Here is a 19,549-nt window from a genome sequence, read left to right as displayed (position 1 = left end):
CCTAATGCCGTGACCCTTTAATACAGTTCCTCATGTTGTGGTGAGCCCCAACCACAAAATTATTTTCGTTGCTACTTCATAACTGTAATTTTGCTACTGTTATGAATCATAATGTAAATATCTGACATGCAGGATGCATTCTCATTGTTACAAATTGAACATGATTAAAGCATAGTGATTAATCACAAAAACAATATGTAATTATATATGTGTTTTCCAATGGTCTTAGGCGACCCCTGTGAAAGGGTCGTTTGACCCCCAAAGGGGTCGCGACCCACAGGTTGAGAACCTCTGTTCTAGTGTCTTTGTACATGAACTGGTGATTATTGGAAGTATTCTGATGTGATCTGCAGACAAAACAGGTTTTTGCTTAAATGAGATAACTATTCTCAGTGAAAAGGCTGCCCAGGGGAAGAAAGCAGGTAGGTAAGCCTTCGATGATTTCCTTCGAATTTTAGTGTCATAAACCATTCCCAGTAAGATTATATAAGCCTTATCTGCTGCTGGACTGAGGCAATGAGCAAAGTGCTTCTAAGGACCATCAGCTCATAGTTCATACAGGCTAAGCATCCTTGTCAGGATTAGTAATGCAGGCAGACAAGTGGATGTTTATTTTAGATCATTTGTTCTGACAAGACTGTCGATTTGGACTTGCTGGTTAAGGGAAGTACCGAACGTAGCTGCAGGCAGAGAAAACCCCCTAAAGGGGGCTTCTGGGGAGAAGGGTCAATATCCTGATAAAAAGTCTTCTTGTATTTATCCATAGTTAGCTTTGAACTTGCAAAATCTAAAGTGAAATCAACGTGTATTTCCCGTACTTGAGTCAATAAAGAAGTAACCATGGCAATTACCTGCACTGCATTGGGACTGAGGACAGGAAAGTGGGGAATGTGTCTCAACCTGGAAGTATAATATAAATGCCTTAGCAAAAGTAGGTAGGAAAAGCACTGAAAAAAGTGAATATGTGAGGAACAGATGACAAGGTATTGGTTGTGTTATTTTGGTTCACACAAGTAGAAACTAAAGTTATTTCATATTTCACTAATTTCTTCACTTTTTGTTGTAAGAGTGAACAAGACTCGGGCTCAGGAAAGATCAGCATGGAAGTGTTTCTTGGTCAGTTGGTAGCACGTATTGCTGAAGTAAGATAAATGGGTTCTGATTTTGAAAAGCAATTATTCTGCAGAAAGGATACAGCCGTGCCTCCCCTTAGTGTGATGAACAATGTGTTTACTATAAAATGCTAATTAGCCCTTAAAGTTATTAATGTAATTATTGTTCATCTAAGGATATAAATCTGACAGCCCCTGGGGACAGGGGCATTGCTCATTTTGAAGCAGGCTTAAAGCACTTTTTGCTTACCTATTTGTTAATTGTAAACTAAATTACTCTTTAAAGGAAGAAGAAAAGAAAATATCACCAAGCTACCAGTCATTCAATGTTACCTGGAGCTGAAATAAGAGGTTAAGAGACACACTGACATGTGTGTTCATAAGTAAGGCATTATATTTAGGCCTAACAAGAGCAGACCTAGGATTTAAAAGTAGGTGTTATGAATGCCTCATTTAATTTCTGACAGGGCATCTTACCTTAAATACTGTCTGGAAGAATCGTGTGGAGAAGAAAATGAAGAACAATGTTGCTCTATTTATAAATATAGAGGATTTTTGAGGGGGTCTACTTATTTAAATTTCTTATAGAACTTCAAAATTATGTGTTGCTAGAGCAATATTGATGTCCTCATTGCTTTCTTCAAATAGAGAGGTATCTATCACTCTAGTTGTCTGAAGTGAATAAAATTACCTTGCTACAAAAATGAAAAGCATATTTGCTATTTAACTGAAACTAAGGATAGGACTCCTCGTTAAGACAGAAAAGAGTAGGAAGGCCTTGTTGCCCAAATTCCTAACCCCTCTTACTATAAAAATTCTTTATATCACATGCAACAAAAAATCCAACCTAACGTGGATTAAGCAAAATAGAGAATGGCTTTTCTTTTAACTGGATACTGTGATGTATACCAGCTCAGGTATAGTTTGACCCAGAAATCCCCCAGATAATCAAGGCTTCTGCTATTTTTCACTATGATTCACACAACTTGCCCTGCTCTTGTGTTGTCCTTAGGTACCCTGCCCTCAGAGTTGCAATACTGTCTGCAGGAGTTTTAGAAATCAGAGCCACATATCATGTGGTCTGTAGAAAGAGAATGTTTATAGAAGAGTACGGAGGTGAATCACTAGCAGGATGCCCCTGGTTTACTTGGTCGACTCAACACTGAGCCACACTGGCCAAGCTAGATTCAGAATGTTTAAGGAGATATTTTAAGGTACATTTTCAGTATATTAAAAGAAGTCTTTTACCCCCATACCTTCAGAATTGAACAGAGAGATGGGGGAAAGGCAGCTCTTCTGAAAGGAGTTCCTGAGCAGAACCATGAGCCAAGGAAGGGCTCAGCCTAAGTGAAAGTCCCCAGTAGGAAAGACCTGGGAAAGGCAGCTCTTCTGAAAGGAGTTCCTGAGCAGAGCCATGAGCCCAGTAGGAAAGACCGGGGCATGATCCACATGTTTCTGCGTTGATAGAAAGATTCCAGCCATGTGGTTTGTGGACTTCCAGATCTTGGAAGCAGGCTTCCTTACCTCGCACACAAATCTGTCACTGAGGCATCTCTTCTCTATGCTGGAAAGCAACCATGAAATGAATCTCTTATTCCTACTCCCTTAATCGAGAGAAACAGGGGCAGTGGTTCTTGCATTTTTATCAAAAATGGGTGAAAACTGCCTATTACATTTTTAACAGTATATTGTCTCAAGCTAGTAGGGATCTTCACTCAATTTTCAGTCCAAAGGCAGGTTAAAATAATTTATCATCATCATTCATAACGTTGTATCTCAACAGGAAAAAGAAAATAAGAGTTGCCCTGATTTAACAGTCCTAATTCAGTCTAATTCTGACAATAAGTTAATACAGTTTTAATATTTCAATCTTTGGAATAAATCTTCCAAAGGAGAAAGAAATGCCAGCACTATGCCGAGAAAGCTAAAGTAAGAATTACTGTGCCCTCTCACAAGTACCATCTTTTCTCATTGACTCACTCCCAATAACTCTCAGAAAATCTAAACAAAAGGGTTTAGAAGATTGCCTGACAATGTCCTTCAACTGAAGTTATGAGCACTAAATAAATTTGTGATAGATAAAGCATACTGAGATACTGATTTTATTTTCTTCCAGAATCTTCAGTATTCTTCCAGCATTTATGGCTTAATTCTATATAATCAATTGTTTAAGTTGGTAAATTCTAGCTGAAGGATTATTAAAAGATCCACATTAATATTTACCCTTTAAAAAATAACTAGCAGCAAATCGAAGTTGAGAGCACACACGAGAACATTCCACTGCAGCCAAGTACTTTATCCCATCAGTATAACAAACAACAAACTGGACATGATTTGCTCAGCAGATACTAAAAATACATTTCTTTTTTTATAAATCCTCACCCAAAGATATTTTTCCATTGATTTTTAGAGAGAGGGGAAAAGAGAGGGAAAGACAGAAAGAAATATCGATGTGAGAGAAACATATTGATTGCATAAGCCCTGACCAGGGCCCAGAGGGGGAGGAGCCTACAACCAAGGTACATGCCCTTGACCGGAATTGAACCTGGGACCCTTTGGTCCTATCCACTGGGCCAAACCAGCTAGGGCAAGAAGATATTTCTTAAAATTCCTACTTTTTCCTAAGAATAGTAAAAATAATAGCTAACTTTGAACACCTACTATGTGCATTATCTCCTTTAACCATTTCATCAACCCTATCCAGAAGATGGCATGAGACAACTCCATTTAAAAATTAAGGCTTAGAGACCTTATTTCTAAAACTCAACTTTAATTAATCCAATATACTACTTACACTACTGGTAAAAAAAAAAAAAGAATATAATGCAATAGTCCTAATCTGATAAATTACATTTACCATAAGCTAACAGGCAATATCATATTACTGGCAAACAAAAAATCAACGCTGAAGAGCAGTAAAACCCCACATAATTGACATTAAAAATTTATAGAGAAAACACAAGTAGTCACTTATGTGTGGTAGGTGTATGTTGATTTTGATATACACCTTCATTATATTCCTGTATTTTCCAAAGTCTCTACAGGGAACCTGCATAGTTTTTATACTCTTAAAAAATGTTAGAAAAACAAGGGGGCTCAACTAATAATATCTTGTAGGTGAAAATTTTGATACTATCTCAATTTTTGTTAGCAAGAAGCTCCAGTATTAGTGATCCATTTACATCCATACGTCTATTCAACTTCCCCAAAAGAAACTGCTCCCGTCACATTGTCAATGTTCACTGGAATAAAGAGTGCCAGTGACCACCAGTGTGGGCCTCTGCAGGCACGCCTCCCCCACTGTTCTGGAGTCTGGCTTTTTCTCAGTGTGGCATAGACTGTCAGTCCTGCCAAAAGAAGCAGAGAATGAGAACTGAGAAACCGAGGTAAATAATTGCCAAGGTTTATGCTCAAAGTGTAAGAAACACATTTTTCAGTGTAAAGATAAAAAACCGTCACATACTGTCTACCATCAATAATGTCTTCCCAACTAAACTCAACATTTTCATCCACTAAAAAACATTAGAATGAATTATTTCAGATTCTAAACTTTGACTGTTTTTAAGGTAATCTATAATAATAAAAGCATAATATGCAAATCAACCGAACGGCCTAATAGCGGAACAAGTCAGGACGACCACGCTAAGACACCCACTGGTGCCAGGCCAGCCAAGGCAGGTGCAACGCGATTGGTCAGGGGCCCGCTATCACCCCATAATCACCCCGCAGAGGGAGGCCCAGGAAGACCCAGTGGGCTGCGGTGGGTGGGCGGGGCCTCCCTTTTTGGGGTGATCCATTGTGGAGCTCCGGCCCGGGCATCCCTCTGCAGGGCAATCGATCAGGATAGCGGGGCTCTGGGACTGTGAGAGGGCACAGGCCAGGCTGAGGGCCCCCCACCCCCACCCCAAGTGCGTGCACTGGGCCTCTAGTGGATCGGTAAAATGATTCTTTTCTATTTTAACTTTTCCGCATTTTTCCAAATTTTCATTTATTGACTATATATTACTTTTATAATAGAAAAAGAAACCCAAAGCTTTAAAATGTATAATATTCTCTGCCCTTGCAGAAATTAAAACCTGGCAAGGAGGAGAGAGTTGACAACTAGCTATATAACCATATGAAGAGTGTTACAACCACAGTGAAAAGTTTTCAAGGAGCCACCAGGGGAGGGAGAAGGTCAATTTTCTCCAGGAAGGAAGAGGAGCCATGAGGTTGAGTGAGCATCACAGAGAAGCAGTGTATGTAAGGGGCCAGGAAAAATGAGCAGTGCGTTTATCTGATCAAGAAGAGCATTCCAAGAGAGAGGTCAGCATGAGAACACTCAGAACATGCTAGGGGAAGGGCAGTTAATCTGAGGTAGCAGCCCGTGTGTGTGTGTGTGTGTGTGTCTGTGTGTGTGTGTGTGTTTAATTTTTATTGAACAGCCTTTCCAATTGTCACCCTCTTCCAACCCTATATTTAATCTTGATTAACTTTTAATTCCTCAATATGCATTTGGTCTTATTTTAATATGTTCCACATTAAATTACGCTATATGTCTCAATGTGGAGATTATTTAAAAATTAAGCTGATTTCAGAATTAAACAGATTTAAGTGTTCAGTCAATTCATTTGATTTGCATTTTAGAGATTTCTGTTGAGAAATTATAATGGCCCCTCACAGCTCATTATTTCTTAGTAATTTGATTAATGATTCTGTAATTTAGCTAATTCAGATGTGGAACAATATTCAGGAAATATATTTAAGTGGTTTATGACATATGTAAAAATGTGCACTATAGTAAGTATACAGTAATAGTTTCTAGCAGAAATCATTTCAGATAGTTTAACCACAGACTCCACTGAATCAACATAAAGCCAGTTGGGGAAATCATTTGGTAGTGACTAAAGGCCTACCTGGAAAAGGCATAGAAGACTGAGCTTTCATCCCAGTTCTTCCATTTACTAGCCGTGAGATTATAGCAAGAGAAGAACTCTGAACCTCAGTTTCCCCAGCCGTGAAACAGACACAATGGCACTACATAATCCTTACTTTATAGGATTATTAAAATCACATGAGACTGTGCAAGTCATTAGTTAAGCAATTGTTAAAGACCTTAGAAATAATCTTATTAGGTTTCTAAACTTTGCTTCGAGGAGCCCCACTCAGGGGCCCCTGACAACAATATGAGAAAGGATGGGAACAGGGTGAGGGATACCGCTGCTGAGTGAGCAGGGTGCCCTCACTCCCATCCCCATTTTCACCTGAGGAGTCCCAAATTATCTGCTTTACACACTGGGCTCCAGGGAGCTTCCATTTGAAGAAAATGCCTAATGATTTAAAAGAACTGAAAACCACTGGTTTGTTCCACCTGCCTCATTTTACAATAAAAAAGTAAAACCCAGAGAAGTTAAATAACTTCCCTAGCTTGAAGTAGTTATAAAGTGGGCAGGCAGAGAGTTAAATGCAAGCCCTCTGTTTCTAAGCCCTTTCTGCTATACCACAAGGAAGAGTTAAATATTATGTACTGAAGTGCTAAGAATCAGTACAAGTTTATACAAGAGACATGACATCACCTGCACAGTGTGAAAATTCTGCTCATCAATATACAACTATAGTTCATTCACTAATTTCTGTATTTATTAAGTAAATATGAAGTGTCAGATATGTGCCCAGACATTGTTCTAAAAGTTATGACATCCAAGCTTAACAATGGAATGAAACATTACATTTTTCACCAGAATCGATGAATAATAGACAAGGTACTATAAATTTAATGACTGCCCATCCAAACCCACCTCTTTAATTTCAGTAGTGAAATAAACACAAATGTATCTGGCCCACCCTCACTGAATTTCCTCTTGTTAATTTGTTCCTTCTACAAAAAGTTATTGCTCCACTTGTGAGATACATTCCACCTACTCTCATCTTCAAGGAACTGGAGCTTGCAGGCACCTCCTTCCTCTTCTGTATATTTACTTTCTTCCTTTCTGGCAGTCATTTTGCAGCACATAAATATGCTCTAGTGTCTCCCATATTGAAAACAAAGCAGAAACCTTCTTTGCCCCAACTGCCATCCATTCTCCTTTCTTCATTTCAAAGCATATATTTTTGGAAAGAGTTGTCTACAGCTACTGTGGCCTTCCTTCCCACCCTCACTATGGTAGAAGGCAAGCTCCACTGTCTCTCCCCTCTAGAATGTGAGGAAGAGGATCCTGTCTGTTCACTGCTGTACTCCAGCACCTGGAACAGCGCCTACCATGTGTCTAATTCAGTTAACATTTGTTGTATGAATCATCCAGAACCATATGATGATTTAGTGAATAAGATATAGGTTGCAAATTCCTCATATATTTCTGAAGGACAAGTCACAATATATGCTAAATTTTATTTAATCCCAAATCAAATTATTTAAACCACTATTTGAAAATATATATATAATGACCTTCATAGTGCTAGAGTGAAGTTAATCTACCAATGTAATTTAATCCCTACCAAAATCTCAATAGGATATTTTTGTGTAACTCAGCAAAATAATTCTAAAATCTATTTTGGAGAATAGTAAAAGCCTAAGCGACTGTTAAGGCAGAACAACAAGAACTACCAGTTGCTATGATGCGCACTAACCACCAGGTGGCAGATGCTCAATGCAGGAGCTGACCCCTGGTGGTCAGTGTGCTTCCACAGCGGGAGTGCTGCTCAGCCAGAAGCCAGGTTCACGGCTGGTGAGCACAGCAGCAGTGAAGGAAGCTTCTCCTGCCTCCGTGGCAGCGCTAAGGAACAGCAAGCAGGCAGGAGGTAAGGACAGTAAGGAGCGAGGGGTCCTGGACAACCCCAAGGGGTCCCGGACTGTGAGAGGGTGCAGGTCGGGCTGAGGAACCCCCGCTCCAGTGCATGAATTTCATGCACCGGGCCTCTAGTTTCAATATAACTAGGAAAATTTGACAAAGAAGTAGAATGTAGGCAAAATTGCACTACCAGATATAAAAGCTGTGTTGCAAAATAGCAGTAATTAAAAAGCATGAATGTGGCATAGGATAAGAGGCCAGAAACAGAATGCAGAGTCCAGAATGAACTCAAATATATTTGAGGATTTTGTAAATAAGAAAGATAGAATTTCAAATCAGGGAAGGAAAGAGTGGTTACTCAATCAAAGGTCTTAGACAACTGAGTAGATACTTGCTAAATAAATAACCCTCACTCCTCATGTCAAATTCCAAATAAATTCATAATAGACAATAAAGTATTAGGAAAAACTTTATAGCCTCAGGAGTGCGAAAAATCTTTTAATTATATCAACAAAGCCAAAATCATAAACAAAAACAATGGCTAATGACAGACTCAACTACCTAAAAGTGAAAAATATGCATGGTAAAAACAAACTAGAAAACCCTGTCAATGAGATTAAAATGCAAACAAAAAACTAGCAAATATTTTTGTATCATACATATGATAAAGGAATACAAAAGAGTGATGTTAAATCAACAGAGAAAAGAACATCCCAATAGATAAATGGGCAAAGGAATTAGATAATTCACAGGAAAATAGATATAAATGATCAATAAACATGTGAAAAGATAGTCTCATTAGTGATCAAAATAATACAAGTTAAAATATTAAATTTCTTTTACCTATTATCTTAGCCAGATAAATTAAAAGTACTGGCAATGCACTGAATTGGCAAGGGAATGGGGAACAGAATACTTATGCACTATTATGAGAGAGTAAACTGATACAAGGTTCCTGGGAGTCAGTTTGGCATCGAATGCAAAATATCCATTAGGGAATAGTGAAACAATATATAGATGGTGTTCTTAGTAGAGTCATATATAATTGAAAAAAAGTCCATCAATAGGAGATTATTGAATATGGCATAATCGATCTCTACAAGGAACTATGGAGATCTAATTATATAGACCTACATTTTTTAAATATAGAAGGATATATGTCAAGTGATAAAAGCAGATTACAAAACTAGTCTACCTCCTAAATATTTCTTAAATCAATCCTATCTTTCATCTTCATCATTACTCTGGCACAAGCTAACATCCTCTCTTCCTTGGCCCCTGGCTTCCTCTTGGCTTTTCCCCTGTGTAGAATTTTCTCCTGCACAATAGTGTTAGAAAGCTAAGGTCTGATTATCTTACTCCTCACTGAAAGGTTACTACCTGATGGGGTTTCTGCTTACTCCTTCAGCATTCTCCTGCTTGCTGTAGGCACTCCAACCACAGGGCCTTCTTTCAGTTCTTCTGTTCCCCTGACCATTCCAACCTTGGTCCCTTACACTTGTACTCTATCTGGAACCTTCTTGCCCACCCTGCACCTCCATCTCCACACTTTGCCTATCACTGCCTCTGCAACTTTCAGCACTCAGCACAGATGCCATTTCCTCAGTCTTTCCTAACCACACTCCCTAGGTCTGTACCCCCTTTACAAACTCTCATGCTCTCTTTTTTCCTTTATCACCTTATCATAATTTGCAATTAAGTATTTGTGGATTATATCATTACGATTCATCTCCCGCCACAGGCTGAGAACAAGGACCATGTCAATTTTCTTCATCATTACTAGTATGTATCACATACATATTAAATTTAGAGACTAACCTGTCAGGCACTGAAATATCTTATAATTGAAGGAAGGGAGGGTGAAAGAAAAGAAGGGGAATAAGAACTCAGTGCTCTGTTACCTGAAAAATCAATAAAAAGACCTGGCCAGTGTGGCTAAATGGTTGAGTGTTGACCTATGAACCAGGAGGTCATGGTTTGATTGTCAGTCAGGGCACATGTCCAGGTTGAGGGCTTGATCCCCAGCTGGGGGTGTACAGGAGACAGCCAATCCATGATTCTCTCTCATCATTAATGTTTCTATCTCTCCCTCTCCCTTCTTCCCAGAAATCAATAAAAATATTTTTTAAAGACCAAAAGGTAAAATAGTCTCTGATTATTATAATAGAATATGTATACATCCATCATAAATTTTCAACCATAAAGTAGTAAACAGTCACCTCACCAAAAATGATATACAGAAGGCAAATAAGAATATGAAAAGATGTTCCATATCATATGTCATTAGGGAAATACAAGTTAAAACAACAAAGAGATATCACTACACACCTGTTAGAATGGCCAAAATCCAAAACACTGACACCACCAAATGCTGACAAGGGTTTGGAGCAACAGGAACTCTCGCTTATTGCTTGTAAGAAGCAAAATGGTACAGCCACTTCGGAAGACAGTTTGGTGGTTTCTTACATACTAAATATACTCCTATCATATAGTCTATCACTTGCCCTCCTTGGTATTTACCAAAGGAGTTGAAAACTTTGGTCCACACAGAATCCTGCACACAGATGTTTATAATAGTTTTATTCAGAACTGTTAAAAATTGAAAGCAACCACAATGTCCTTTAGTATGTGAATGGGTAAATAAACTGGTACATCCCGATCATGTAATATTATTCAGCACTAAAAAGAAATGTGCTGTCAAGCCGTAAAAAGACATTAATGAAACTTAAATGCATGTTATTAAGTGAAAGAAGCCAATCTGAAAAGGCTACATACTATATGATTCTAACAACCTATATGACATTCTGAAAATGACAAAACTATGAAAACAGTAAAAAGACCAGTGGTTATCAAGAATTGGGGGGAAGAGGGAGATAAATAGGTAGAGCACAGAGGAGTTTTAAAGCAATAAATCTCCTCTGCATGATACTACAATAATGGATACATGCCATTACACATTTGTCCATACAATGTACAAAGCCAAGAATGAACGCTAACTTCAACTATAGACTTTGGGTGCTAATTAGGTGTCGATGTAGGTTCATCAAGTACAACAAATATACCACTCTGGTGAGGGGCAGTGAAGGAGGCTATGCATGGGTATGGGCAGGGAGTATATGGGCAATCACTAAACTTTCTGATCAATATTGCTGTGAACTTAAAACTGCTTTAACAAATAGTCTCTTAAAAGCAGGTAGTATGGTATTTTTCTACTATTTGTCCTTTCCAAGTCAGAGGATCGATGGTACATTGTCTGGTTATTATTCCTCACTGCCACAAACAAGATGGCAGATTCATTTGCAGGGAAGGGTCACATTCTGATGCCAAGAATCAGACCCATCCCTAAGCCAGAGCCCTGATTCTGTAAATGTCAATAACAAAGCCAATTCTATTTTCCATTTGCATACAGTAAATCAAATTGTCTATGTTTAGATGGATGATTTACAAATTCTACTTCCCACTCTTTCTATGGCCCTAAGACAGTTTCACTTTCTTGGGGAAATTTCACTATAAACTCAAAAGGGTGAGACTAATTTCCTCTTCATCTTCTCTCTCTTTTTCCAAGCTTTCCACACGATACACTGCAGTGCCCACCAAATCCACCCCTAACAACCTATGAAACTCAAGACAGACATTTTGCTCCCCATGGTTATTAAGTTTTGTTTCATGAATCCCAGCTCAACACTGGATTTTTAACATGTGAAACTGCATAAGCAATAATCAACGGTAATCTATCAATACAGTAAATAATTCAGGCCAGTGTTTAGAGCACAGCCCATTTCTCCAGTTAGGTTCTCCTGATCCCACGCAGGAAGATGAAAGATATTAAGGGAGAAGAAGACTAGTGATTCAAGATGGCTTCTAGTAAAGAATTCAATAAATACTGTGCATTTTGGCATCATATTTAAATAGTGACAACTATAGGCAGATTGGCACCTGTGGATAGTGGGTGGTTGAAGATTTAAAGTCAATATTTAGTCAATAGTTCAGTCACTTTGTTCTAGATATAAACATCTATGACTTCTTTTAAACATTATTTTCCACTCATGTAATCTTTTGCCTGATCAGTTATATAGAGAGTAATTTTTTAAATAAAACAGTTCACACGCATGTGACATGGTAGAAAATAGGTCTGCAAGTGTGTTTACATACACAATGTAATTGAAAGAGTGGACTTACAGTTGGCAGATCTTCTTCAACAGATCATTTGACATCGCTGGAAATGAGGTTCTTTGCCTGTATAATTTTTAAAAAGCCAAATTAGCTCCAAGGTCTCACATCCCTTTTCAAATAATCTTTAAATTTATGTAACAGTCTGCTTGTATCTCACAGCATGTATCAGATCCTACTTGTGTTTTAGTTATCTGAGTTTTCACACTCTGCCTACTCCTCCAACTCTAGGTCCTGGAAGCCAGGGATTTTGTTTCATCATCTGTACTAGTATATTCCCTGCTATATGCAGTCAAGTGTCTTGAATGCTCAGGTGCTCAGCAGATATTAAATTGAATGGGACTGGTCAGGAGTGAGCAGTGCTCCTGACACCTATTGTTATGGGTTGCATCCTGTGCCCCAAAATTCATATGTTGACGTTTTAAATCCAAGTACTTCAGAACATGAACTTATTTTGAAATAGGGTTGATGAGGTCACATTGCAATAGGTTGGACTCTAATCCAATATGGCTGGTATACTTAAAAAAAGGGGTAAATTTGTACAGACACACACAGATCAGAACACTATGTGAAGATGAAGACAAGTATCAGGTGATGCTTCTACACTCAAGAAACAGTAAAGATTGCCAACAAAACACCAGAAGCTTGGGGAGAGCCCTGGAACAGATTCCCCCTGCAGCCCTCAGAAGAAACCAACTTTGCCAATATCTTGATCCTGAATTTCTAGGCTCCAGAACTGAGACAATAAATTTCTGTTGGTAAAGCCATCCAGTTTATGGTTCTTTGTTAGGGCTGACCTAGCAAACAAGGACCCTCACTGACTGTTAGCAAAACAAACCCCTCAGGGCCTCCATAGGTCTTTACATCAGCTGCTGCCAGAAGCCCAATAGCATCTGGCTATTATCACCAATATCCTCATCTCCATACTGTCTGTACATCTGACCACACTTTCACCCTGCTTGTCCACCCACCCTCCCACTGGGCCTGGAGGTTCCAATATACTTTACTTTTCCTCAGAATGCTCCTTCCACCTCCTTGACTTAATGGAAACCTGTGCTCTCCCAAGAGGAAACCGCTGTCTGGAACCTGCAACCATCTAAGTCAGTGGTTCTCAACCTTCCTAATGCTGTGACCCTTTAATACAGTTCCTCATGTTGTGGTGACCCCCAACCATAAAATTATTTTCGTTGCTACTTCATAACTGTAATTTTGCTACTGTTATGAATCGTAATGTAAATATCTGATATGCAGGATGTATTTTCATTGTTACAAATTAAACATAAAGCATAGCGATTAATCACAAAAACAGTATGTAATTATATATGTGTTTTCTGATGGTCTTAGGCGACCCCTGTGAAAGGGTCATTCGACCCCCAAAGGGGTCGCGACCCACAGGTTGATAACCACTGATCTAAGTGGAAGCAGTTTTGTGATTCATACCCCTCATGCCTAAAGGCCAAGAATTTGAATTGTCTAAAACTATGTCTTCCTCTTCCCCTTGCAAACCCTCCTGCTTCTTTAAGGGTCACACTATACCCACTGACTTCCTGGTCCCTGCTGTCACTGCACCATTCGCTGATACAGCAGAGCAAAGTGGTTTACTGCAGAGGTGCTGTGGTCTGACTGACTGGGTCTGAGAACCAGCTCTGACACTCACTGGCAATACCGCTGCAGCAAGTTTATCAATCTTTGTGAGCCCCATTTTCTTCACCTATAAAATGGGAGTAATAATATATAACAGCAACTCCACCTTTCCTAGGGTTGGCCTAACTTCCTGGGGAGAGGGGAAAGCTTTCACAGTAGCAAGACACTGCTGAAGGTATTCACCATTTGTCCACATACAAAGTCTCCCCAAGACAAACCTATGGCTGTCTGCATGATCCCTTCAAGCCTGGATGTTCTCCCCACCATTTGTGTTTCTGAGGGTCCAGGAACTGTGTTGGCTTTGGTGCCATGCTGGTGCCCCAGAGTCTTGGTGAGGCTATCCATGGCCCCATCTGCCTAGCTCTAACATACTGCTAGTTCTTCTGGTAAGTGAGGGGGTCACTGCTTCTATGGCCATATGCCCAGGACATAGGGAATAGATTGCCCCTGATCTCAGCATCTTTGAGTTTCTTGGTATTTCTTTGAATTTCTAAGTCACTCCCTAAGACTATCTCTAGGACCCACCTACATCTCTGCCCTCCTATTTCCCTTCCATATGCTTTCTCATCCTCGTCCAAACTCCCCATGACCCAAGAAACATTTTTATCTGCTGGGAGAATAGTTTTCTCTGTCTCATAAAGTTTATTCTAGATATTTTGTCTGGAGTCCTGTTCTAGCTCACTCCCCTCCTGAAGCAGCAAGCACACAACTTCCTGCTATAGCCTCCCTGGACCCTGTTGAGCACTTGCCCTTCCATTGGCCTACTCTCTCAGCCCTCCAATTAGCTGGCTCCTTCTCACCCTTCCTGCCTCAGTCTAAATGTCAACCCTTCAACGAAGCCTCCCCTGATCACTCTAAAGAGCCACAGATTCCTTTCCATCTCCCATTTTCCTTGAGAGGCCTATTACAGCTCATTTCTTATTTCTCCTGTTTGCCTGTTGGTTGTCTATATTGCCTGTGGAGGTTAAATTCCAGGAGAGCAGAGATTATACCTGTCTTGAGGATAAAAGCATGGATTTGGGAGTTAGCCTGACTGGATTCTAACCTCAGCTCTGTCAATTTATTAGCAGTGTGACCTTGGGCAAGTTAATCAATCTCTCTGTGACTCAGTTTCCTCATCTATAAAATGCAGGAATCATACCTCATAGAGTTATTATGATAATCAATCAAGTCAATGCCTGGCATATAGTGTTATTGAGTGTTTATTAGACAAAGTACCAGCACTTGTTATAATGCCTAAATCATATGAGATACTCAAAACATATTTAATGAATGTGGAACTTAATAAAAGAATGAGTGAATACATACATACATACTATAAGTTCAAACATATATAAGTCTTACATCTGTGACTTACTTGATGTGCCAGCTGAACCACAGTGCAATGAGACTCAAGGTCATTTGCTTGAATCCTACAAAGGGCAACACAGTTTATCGTTCCATAGCAACTAACTTAATCTCTAAGCCTGTGTAGCTGTCTAGCAATGGAATAGTGCTGTTTTTAGCTGTTAGGAATGAGAAAGTCTAAATGGGTCAGTGTCTGCCACAGTGTACAAATGATACTTAGGACATGTCTTATTTACAGTAGTTTCTTAGTTTCACCTGCTTTGCAAATGATAGCTCTGGTTTTTATTCATCCTATGAAAACTGTGAAATTTTGCCAATAAACCTAGACCTTGGAAAGAGTAATAGAAATTTAATTCTGATCTCCATAAAATTATTTACACATGTATAAAATTAACATATCTATAGATACAGTTTACCTACACACCTGGCTATGCAGATAAAAAAATTTTGAGTCAAGTATTTGACTCAAGGGTTAGTCCATGAAAGTATCTGCAAACCTTTTGGCTAATCTGTGTGATGATATTTTTTCAATGTTCACAAACAAAACCAAAAAAATGAAAGGAAAATTAGGATGTAAGAAGATACAAAAATGATCCTTAAATCCTGGCCAGCGTGGCTCACTGGTTGAGCATCAATCTATGAACCAAGAAGTCATGGTTCAATTCCTGGTCAGGGTACACGCCCAGGTTGTGGGCTCAATGCCCAGTGTGGGGCGTGCAGGAGGCAGCTGATCAATGATTCCCTCTCATCATTGATGTTTCTCACTCTCTCTCCCCCTCTCCCTTCCTCAAAATACATTAAAATGTATTTTTAAATGATCCTTAAAGATGAGTCACTACTATGAATTTAATTTTATCTACCGTATCTACAAAGTGCAAGCATTTTTGTATCCCTTGCTTTGTGGGCTTTAAAGCTCCTGCTTATGTACTTTCCTCCTGGCTTTGCTTTCTCTCTATCCACTCTAGGTCACTATTAAGAAATCACTGGCATAGGGAGATGGTCTAGCACTACCCAGTCAGAAAAAAAATATTATTCTGATATTTAAAAATGGCAATGAATTAGAAGGCTGTGCTTAGTATGGGAAGATCCAGTGTACATAAGTATGTTCTGGGTGGCCTGTGCTCATCAAGGAGGACAGTATGGCCCCTGACACCTGATGAAGGGGGAAAGTACTATTTCCCCAGACCCTATCCATTATCAGCTCTTAAGAGCAGGGCTGTCAAGGGTAAGTGAAATCCATTAATTTCTGTGTTTACATAGTACACTTGAAATTTAGTCAAACATGGAGAATATGAAACTTTTATCCACATAACTAATGAAATAAAGACATAAGACAGAGGCATTTTGCTATGACCAACCTGTCAGATCCTGACCCTATAATCATTCAATATTCACTGTTAATTCATGTTAGGTCCTCAGCTGGATTCACTGGCAATGAGATATAACCTATTGAGTACCATAGCTGAGAAGTCTTCTGTGCTTAATGTGCCTAAGAGCAAAATGTTCTATATTGCCCACTAAATTCCATGACATATTCAAGTAGCCTAACTTCTAGCACTGGTTTCTTTCCTGCTTTCCTTGGGTCCTTGTCCCAATTTAAAAATCTCTATCACTATAGGGCCACATATAGAAATGCTATCTCCCTGTTACACTTGATTTTGTGCCAATACTATCATTCATTTTATATAGGCAGCTCAATCTAGCACTTTTCTCTCCAGCCTAAAATTTCATCGGCTTTGTTCAGCTCACTGGATCAAAAATATATTGCCATGTCATTTTCTCCACTGGAAAACATACTGTCATTATTTATTTTGATGGAAATCAGGCTTTATCCCTTGCACACCGCTCCTCATCTCCCCCACCAATGTCTCTCTCCATCCCTGCCTAAAATTGTTCTTCAGTCCAATAAAGTGATATCTTGGAATGGAAAAAATTTGGTTCAGTCTCAAAGATCAATTTATGATAATCTTAAATAAGCCTTGTTTAAATTGAGTCTACTGCAAATTGCATACTTCGGTTTACTCTGTAAGGAATACAATTAAACTAAGGCAAAGCTGGTTATGACTCATGTATAATGAAATGAAAACAATATCATCATTAAACACCAAATAAAGTCATTGATTCCGTGTATTATTCTGTCAGTTTTAATTGAATTGCATTTTCCCCTTTTCAGTTCTTAATTATGCAGTTCATGCTGAATCTTTATTTTTATGCACAGAATGAGATAATGTTTCGTTCCTCCTTACCTTACTGTCTAAAAATATAAGCCTATTGAGAACAGAATAGTCTTTGTTGGTCTTAATTAAAGCAAAACACCTGCTTTTATCCTGGGAGCTGAATGTGTTGCTGTAATGTGAGGTTGTTGCCAAGTGAAGGGACAACAGGGCTGCTTCCTGTTGCACTTCCCTCTCCCCAATCTGTGGTCTCAGCCTCTTTCCAAATTCTATCAGAAGGGGGAAAGCGTGATATCACAAAGAAGATCCAGGGACCTCTCCAGGCTGCTAATGAGCTTGAACGTTGTCTAGAGTCCCAGTGGTCAGCAAACTCATTAGTCAACAGAGCCAAATATCAACAGTAGTACTTCTTCAAAATAGACTCGCCCAGGCCGAAAACCGACTTCTGCGCATGGGCCACGAAGTTTCAATCGCACTGTACGTGTGCCCGCACGTGGTATTTTATGGAAGAGCCACCCTCAAGGGGCCAAAAAGCCGCATGTGGCTCGCGAGCCGCAGTTTGCCGACCACGGGAGACTGTCAAGTCTAGACAGTACAAAGTGAAGTAGGTACTATTTAGCATGGGGGCGAGGGGGTTTGGTTAGTGAGATATTAACCAAATTCTAAAAATTCCTTCTTTTCTTCAGTCAACTTGTGAAAGATTTAAAGGCAAAAGCCAGATTCTTTCTCTGATATGTGCCACATAACTCAGATTATGTGCAAATGAAAGTGAATAAAGGGACACAGAGTAAGTGTGGAAGCCTATATTTGAAGGGAATCTTGCTACTACAATGTAATTCCTTCAGTTCAAAACAAGCAAAGGGAACACAACCTCTACTCTTCTCTCTTCTCATGAGGCTATTGTGAAAGTGCTTCTGCTGGATTCAAGTACACACATTACTCTAATACCAACACCATTTTATTTCTAAGATGTCTTGTCTAGGGGTATCAAATGATAGTGGATAAACAGCAAGTTATTTACTTTGCAGCATATGATAAAAGCAAAACTTTGTGTTTTCAGCTAGGACAGTGTCCCAACAGAAACCTACATGGTGAAGAAATCTGGGAATTAAGAATCAAGGGATGACCCAGGCTCAGTCTTTTTCTTTTTTTAAAATATTTTTTTTATTGATTTCAGAGAGGGAGAGAGAGAGAGAGAGAGAGAGAGAGAGAGAGAGAGAGAGAGAGAGAAAGAGAAACATCAATGATGAGAGTGAATCATTGACTGGCTGCATCCTGTATGCCCCCTACAGGGGATCAAGCCCACAACTCGGGCATATGTCCTTGACTGGAATCGAACCTGGGACACTTCAGTCTGCAGGCCAACACTCTATCCATTGAGCAAAATCAGCTAGGGCAAGGCTCAGTCTTTGATGTCCCAATGACATTCAGTACGAACTTCGTAAATGAAGACTGAACGATTATCACAGTTTGGAAGCCCAGAGGACCAGGCTCTGAGTCATGGGAAGGGGGAGTGGCTGCCATTTGAACATATCATAAGAGTTGAAAGACAGGCCTTGGGCTGAGAACATCTGATCTCCCCTGAGAAGCTGGCTCTTCCTGGAGTGCTCCATAACCCTGGTAGATCAGACTCTGTCTCCCAGGCAGCTGCATCGCCAGTGTCCATGCTAATAGAGAAAGCTGTCTTGGAATCAGAAGAGGCACTTATTCTTGTACTCAGTTTACCCATGTTGAAACTCATCTGCCAATATTATATTTTCTTGTATGTTGTGCTGCCAGGCATTCTAATAAGCTTAGTCCAATTCCATCTCCTTTTTTATTCCCAATCTACCCCTTGACAGAAGAGAGAGGAGAAGAGCAAATGCCCAAGAAATGAGAAGGGGGGTGTAGGGTGGGCCGAGGAAACTCACATTTATTGAGTTCCTTTTATGTTATAAGCACTGTTTGGTTTTTTTACATCAGTGACCAGTTCTGTTTGTTTTTGTTTTTGAGTTTCAACATCAGCAATTACATTTTTCTTTTATTATTATTATCAGTTTACTAGAGGGCCAGTGCATGAAATTCATGCACAGGGGTGGGGGGGAATGTCCCTCAGCCTGACCTGCACCCTCTCCAATCTGGGAGCCCTCGAGGGATGTCCAACTGCCAGTTTAGGCCCGATGCCTGTGGGATCAGGCCTAAACTGGCAGTTGGACATCTCTCTAGCAATCTGGGACCTCTGGCTCCTAACCGCTCACCTGCCTGCCTGCCCTAACCACTCTGCCTGCCTGATCCCCCTAACTGCCCTCCCCTGCCGGCCTGGTCACCCCTAACTTCCCTCCCCTGCCAGCCTGGT

General features: G+C 39.7%; 1 protein-coding gene across 2 annotated transcripts in view; it reads left to right on the top strand.

Moving 5' to 3' along the window:
- CDH20 (cadherin 20, type 2) overlaps positions 1-19,549 on the top strand; it is a 201,178-nt gene that overhangs the window by 49,950 nt on the left and 131,679 nt on the right. The window lies entirely within an intron of this gene.

Source organism: Myotis brandtii, unplaced genomic scaffold (genome assembly GCF_000412655.1).
Source record: "Myotis brandtii unplaced genomic scaffold, ASM41265v1 scaffold69, whole genome shotgun sequence".
In the NCBI taxonomy this organism is placed as follows: domain Eukaryota; kingdom Metazoa; phylum Chordata; class Mammalia; order Chiroptera; family Vespertilionidae; genus Myotis; species Myotis brandtii.
This window is presented reverse-complemented; position numbering and strand designations above follow the sequence as displayed.